We start from the raw sequence: 7,288 nt of genomic DNA, 5'->3' as shown, positions 1-7,288 counted from the left end.
GGGGTGTTGATTTGGGAGAAATTCTTTCAAAGGTGAGCTCGAGTAACTTCATATTGAGCTATTTAACATGTATACATCAGCTGAATATGGAAATGCACGTTTAAATTATTCAAAACACCATGAAAATTTTTATAAATTTTCCACTAATGAAAAACAATTGTATCAATTATTTTTTTCTGCACGTCACCAGAAAAGAAAACGCTTAGAAATTTTAAACTTTAAACTGAGGAACAGTTTTTCCCCTGCGAGGTTTGAAATTTCACACTAGACTCCACAAGACAAGCAAGCTGAACTCTTGCATTAGCTGTGCAATGCTCGACTTGTGACCAGTATTACATTCACAAACCATAGGACAGGATTAATCCCATCGACAATATAAGTATAGTCAGCTCATGCTCCACCTGTTACTAGGGGAAAACCCAAGGGCAATCCCAGCCCATGGGACCTGCCAGACTGGCACTATGAATCTCTGCATTACCAGGAGGAATCTCCCTTGATGCTTATGAAGTATATAAGTGCTATTATATGCAGAAGAGAAGGGATCCTCAAAAGCCTATAAAAAGCAGCTGACAGTGCAAATAAAAAAAGCAAGTGTTCACAATACAGTAAATTTCATTTTTTGACTGTCGATACCTGACCTGCTGTGCACATATAGACACACTCACTGTGTGCAATTCCATAATATACAGTTTCCATACACCTGAGATTTGCCTGAATTCATCTCACTGAGGAAGGGAGAGAGGAATCAAGATCTGCATGTCAGTGATTTGCAAAGCACGTTGTCATCCAGTGTCTTTTAGGACATTCACCATAAAGGAGTTCTGTTCCTGCTTATACCTTCCAATATCTATGTCAACAAAACCATAGAATCATAGAATCATTTAGGTTGGAAAAGACCTTCAAGATCATCGAGTCCAACCATCAACCATGCCCACTAAAACCAGATCTGCGACACTTGGTAATTTGGTTTGAGAAACATGTCAGATTCAGCAAGACTCCTCCCTGCCCCTCAGCAATGCTATGTGAAGTATTTACTAAACATTGTCCTTTATTTTCAACTATTTGATGCAAGTCTACATTTTCAGAAGTTGTCTCTCTGTGTGACCTCGCATTCAGATCAAAAGATATTCCTCAGACCCAAGCACAACAAATGCCAACCCAAACTACCTGTTTTTCTCCCACAGAATTTGCTGAAGTAATAAAACCAGTCTCATAAAACATGAAGAATTTTAATTTTTGTAACTGTGTTAAAGCAGAACACATAACATCTTTTCAAGGCAGAATTACCAAAACCAAATTAATCTCACATGGAGAACAGCAGCTGATAAGTAGTGTGAGTTGAAATGAACAAATCAAGAAGCTGTAACTATTTATTAGGGACATACATACAACACAGTTGATTATTTAAATAAAAGGAATCAATCACGTACATAAAAATACTAGAAAATTACACTGGCCATGATTTATTACAGAATTCTCATCTTTCTGAGACGTTCATACATGTAACACAAACCTTATAATCTCTTTTGACTGATGTACCTTTCGCTTAATAGAAACCACGTGTTAGTGTGCACAGTTTGCCTGAAGCTACTTTACACAGGTGAACATAACCTAGCCCCAGCCACAAGGCATCCCGGTGTTGCACAGAAAATGACTAACAGAAAAAAAGGAAAAGCAGATGAAATTCACAAGTTAAGGTGTGCCAACGCCCTGTAATATCAAAGTACATCCCAAAGAGATCTGCAAAGTATAATTTTAAGAATGTTACACAAGAGGTAGAAGTAAGATTTTTGCAGCGTTCATTCAAACATCCACAGTTGTTTTACAGAAATATTTAAATAAGCCTAAACTGATTAATGATTAAAATCTTGTATAATCAACAATTGACTTTTTTTTTTAAGCTAAATTATACTTTCACATATTTCTGTTGGGCTTACTGAATGGATCAACTCACAAAATCTTCCTTCAGTAATGTTCCACTAGCAGTGTAAAATTTGCTACTTTAAGTAAATGAGTTTAACCAACAACATGTAAAAGATATACTTCAGACACCAGATAGCATATTAAAATATAGACACTATTAATCTTTGTATATCTGTCATAAAAAATAAAAGGAAACTTATTTTTCCCATATATATTGGAAATAGCCTAATTCTGTGAAAAAACTATGCTCATTAAGTTATTACTGTGCATAAACAAGTTTTAAATTGGTTGTATTTTATACAGTAAAAAAATGTAAAGCAATCTTTGTCTGGCAATGATTTTCAATTGACTCTGATTTACTCTTTCTCTCTAACAAGCTTTTTATACACTATATGTAAATATTTTCCTTTTTAAAGCTCATTTGGCAAACAAGCAAAGAGGTTTTATAGCTCCAGTTCCTCAATATTTTTAAGTTGCTCCTAACCTGATACATTTACAGTCTTTAACAGCACAGACTACATACATTAAATGCATTTTTTTTTGCACCTTTGATTACAGTATTGCTAATGAAAAAAATAAGGAACTTCCATTCTATATAACTGATAAAATTGATAGGCAAAGTTGTTATTTAAAAAATAAATAAATTAGAAAGCAGTATCTACCAAAAAATAAGAGATGCCCAATTTTTATATAATGTTCTACAAAACAAAAAAGTGCTGGTGACTGACATGGATAAACTGCACAGGAAATAAATCAAGGTCTTAGTATGGTTAAGGCTATATTTCCATCGAAGCGGATCAGGATACAACAAGGTGCAAAATTCTCAGAAACCCACAAATTCAATTCAGCCTAAGTTTCTGCAGTAGGTACATTCCTCAGCTTTAAAAGAAAGCAAAATTATCCTGCTAATTCCAAGTTTTCAGTGTAGTGAGAAACCTTATAAAAAAGGTTGGGAACACATCCTTCTGGAGTTTCTTGATAACAAATGTTCAAGGTGAACTACTAAGCTTGTACTTACAAAGAGCCTACCTAACTCGAGATATCATGCCAGTAAAGCAACAAAGCCAGAAAAAGACAAAGATCTGTTAAAGCTGCTGGCTTCAATGGAAGCAGGACCATGCCCATCTCTTCATTAGCCTAAATGCAAATGCACCTATTTAAAAATAATAATAAAAATATATATTCCAAAGTCAACTGCTCTCATATTCACTGATGTGCACTATTCCCTGTTCTTGTTCAATATAATCTACAACAGCAAAGAGTTAAATAATCAGGAACTTGAGTTTTTCCACTTTAATGACTCCATTAGAAGAAAACAAAAAAAAAAAATCTATAGAAGACTGTGGGCATGAAGCAGAACTTAAAATTTAGTTCTACAACTATGATCATGTACACTGACAAAGTAACAAAGATACAAAGAACAAAAAATCCCCAACCCTACTGCTTTGGGTTGCTCCAACATGCAGCATTTTGACATCACAGCTCCCAAACAGAGAATAGGAAAAAAAAAAAAAAGAAAAACAAAACAGGACAGTTTTCAGAGCAGGTAACAATGTAACTTAAAAAAAAAATACATATAGGCTTAAGGTCTGTTTGTTGCATAATCTTTACAGCATTGAAACAAAAAAATCCAACTTACAGAATTAGAGCTATGACCTAACAGAAATTGTGTATCTGAGAATATCATACTAAGCAAAGGTGAATGCTGTCACTTGAGGAAGAACAGATTTAAAAAAACCCAAACAGCTCAATGAAGGTTTTATGCTAAGTACTCCTTGCCATTTGTCATTTTTTAAGTCGAGAAATCTGAGCTTAAACCCTACTTCATTCTCTTCCCTTACAGACAGCAGTGGAGAGGTGAGATCCAAGAGGGAGGACCATACCCCATTGGTTTGAACCAGCTGTTCCCAAGCCCTTTTCTAGCCCCTCAAGCTGGTACACAGCTTGATTCCATACGATTAAAACATACAAGGTGAAAGGATGGCTACCAGAGCGGGCCAAGAAGCAGCCAACTCTGCCACAAGTCTCAGCATTGAAAGCTGACAGCGTGTGTGAGGAGCAGATGGGGAAAAGGGAAACACGCTTTAGGCAAAGACAGAGTCCTGGCCCCTCAGGCTCACACCTTCTGACCGCAGGAGCCACAGAGGAGTGATCTTGTCCACTGGAGGTAGGGTTTCCTGTGGCTCAGTGTTTCCTTCCTTCTCTTAGCTCCCCTTTCCTTCTGTATTTCCCCAAACAGAATGGGAGAAGGCCTGGGTAGCAGATCAAACATTATCCCAGGAAGCTGTGCTCATGGTCACTTCTGGAAAAGTGCATAGGCCTAAAGCTAGGAAGCTTTCCACAAAATTTTGGAATATCTCCCCACTTCTCCAAAAAGGCAGTAAAGGCTAAATGGCCAGCAAGTACCTCAACAAAGCCTCCCACTCGCATAATCTACATCTTCTACTATTTGTTTACTTCACCAAAGAGAAAAGGTACCAGGAATAGTGAAAAGATACTTATTATGAAGACTAGAGCGTCAGTTTCCAAGCTGTAAGGCAAATCATTTCCAAATTATACATATCCAGGTACAGACAAAAAGATTAGTAGTGGTGGTAAATACCAAGAGCAAAGAAGAATATTCAGTCTGGAAGTAAGAAACAACCAATAGCAGCAGTAGTTTGGGAACTAGTAGTTTGTCTTACACACAGTCCTGAAAAGGCCACAGCAAGACAAGCACCGCAAACCCAGACAACCTCCCCGTATGCTCTTCTAATAAAAATAATGACAAACTAATACCCATTTCTTAGTTTTAGTTTATATAGATACCATCAGACTAACTTAATTGCCAGAGGGACCCTGCGGAGGCAGAAGAAAAGCAGAGATAGCAAACCTACAACCAGAAAAAAAAGTTTACTCTGATGCTGGCCTCTCTTCTGGGAATCAAGAAGGTGGACTCACCAGAAGCCTCCAGTTATTTATACAGAATACAGAAGTAATTGCAATTCTTAAATCTGTGTTGTACTAGACTATCAATTTGGGATTTTAAAGCATTAAAGATTCATTACCAACTATCAAAACATACACCCTAATAATAATCTTACCTTGAGAAAGGACTCTTAGGTATCCTGTTTTCTTAAACTGGAGCAATCTAGTATCACTGTTACCATGACTAGCTACAACTCTGCTATCTTCTTCACCTCATTCAAAAATGTAAACTGCATAAATCAAAACAGAAAAAAGAGAACAATTAAATCTCAACAAAGCTGGGGGAGGGGGGGAGAAGGAGGGAATAAACTAAGTTTTACCTGCTTGCTCCACAAATCGGGGTGGGGAATTTTCAAAAATCAAACCCAACTCCAATACAAAAACATCCCTCTGGCTGAAGCGTGACCTAATACCTTAACCCTGCTTCCACTGAAGTCAGTAAAATGCAAATACAATTAGTCCCTAAAACCAGAAGCATCATACTTGTACTTAACTCATACCAAAAATTCAGTGCAATACTTGGAGAATTTGTACATTGTTGCCAAATTAAACACTAGGCAGCTAAATAAAATTTATGACTCTAACAGAGCTGCTGCAACTCCAGGTGGTTATTTTAAAAAATACAGTGGTTTTTTCCCCTGAAATATAAAAGGGCGTGTAACAAAGCAACAGAACTGAAGCATTCTAAAAGGACTTTTGTCTTTAGAGGTCTAATGCTGTCCATAATCCAATCATTTAAAGAAATGGACACAAAATCATTTTGGTATGAAGACCCCGAGTTTTTATGAAGAAAACAGAGCAAGGAAAAATGAAATATGAGTGCGTGCTGGTTGCATTTGTAGGGCACGACAAGGAAAATCTGATACTAACACATTTGACCTATGGCGACTCTCCACAGCTACGGTGCTTTACGCTTGTTAGAGAGCCCACAACTGGACAGTCTAACAGTATGCAAGAACAACATTAACAGCGTATGCTAATTGTTAGCTATAGTCAAGTGCAGCCACACTGTAACCCTTTTTAAATGCATTTTTAAACTGCCAATGAAAACAGAAGTGAGCATACAGCTATTTACCATTTTTGAAAAATGAGACTGTTAAAGGCACATTAACTATATTATGAACCAATTAAGACCACATTCCTTCACAATAATAATTGACACACGAGCAATACAATAAGGACCTACTACGCCCTATACATTCACCACTACAAAACAACCCTGCAGGACTACAATTGTTCTGTAAACAGAAAAGCTGATCAAGACTTTCAAATTCTGATTTCTTGTCAACACAGTAATCATAACTAAAACCCAAAACTATTCATTAACTGAAATACTGTAGACTCCACTTTTAAAACCATGGAGTATAGTTAATTAGTTTCACAAACACAAATTTAACCTTCTTAAATTAGTTTGTGCAAATAAATTGCACATGCACACAGAGAAAACACTCACACTATAGTAACTCTCTCCACTACCTGTTTTTTAGGCTAAGGCTGAAAATATTCTTTTAAGTTGAATTCACTTTCTTTAGGGGAAAAAAACCATAATCTTGCTATACTAAGATTGCAATTTCTATCGACTCTTGTTTTTAAACTTTATTCAGTGGATTACAATGAGGCTTGTGCAACTTTTTTAGTCGAAGTTATGTAGCTACTGCCTCATTACAGTTAACGATGGTACTATTGAGACTACATCTGCTCTAGAAACATCCACAGATCCAAAACTACAGAACTGCATTTGGAACATTTTGCAAGTACATATATATATATGGAAACAATTATATATTTATCCACAAAATGTCAAATTCAACATCGAACACCATGGAACATAAAAATCTTCATTTTTGTTTTTCAAACTTTGCTTATATCCCCAACTTAATTCACTTTTAAAATAAGAACTGCTCGCCAAAGCCATTCATTATATACTGATACCTAAGAATCTTAGTTTGTTATTAGTACATGTTAAGAGATTGTGTAACAGTAAGACAGCTGTTAAAGCATTAAAATATTTATAAGTGCCCTAAAAACAAAACTTGAATTACTCATTCTTTTCTAATTCTCACCCTGAACATTCACACCAATACATAACACTTCTGATTGTCTAGGCCACAGAATGGAGACTAGTTAACAGCAATTAAATATATTAAATCTTCCATGCAAAAAATGAATCAGTTAAACAGCTTTGGTAACCTAGTATATAGTTAGCTTTGTGTAAATATTTTGCAAACATCCCTTCCCCCCAAAAAATCCCTATATACCATGTGTATATTTATATAATAATATACATATTTCCTGAGTAAATCGTTAAATCTGCTTATTCGGAAGATTTGGCAAAATATCCAACTTTGTATTACTAAAATAGAATTTTAAATAAACATTCAATAAACACATTAAAATA

Source organism: Buteo buteo, chromosome 2 (genome assembly GCF_964188355.1).
Source record: "Buteo buteo chromosome 2, bButBut1.hap1.1, whole genome shotgun sequence".
Taxonomy (NCBI): Eukaryota; Metazoa; Chordata; class Aves; order Accipitriformes; family Accipitridae; genus Buteo; species Buteo buteo.
The sequence above is the reverse complement of the archived record's forward strand: the minus strand, read 5'-3'. Positions refer to the sequence as shown.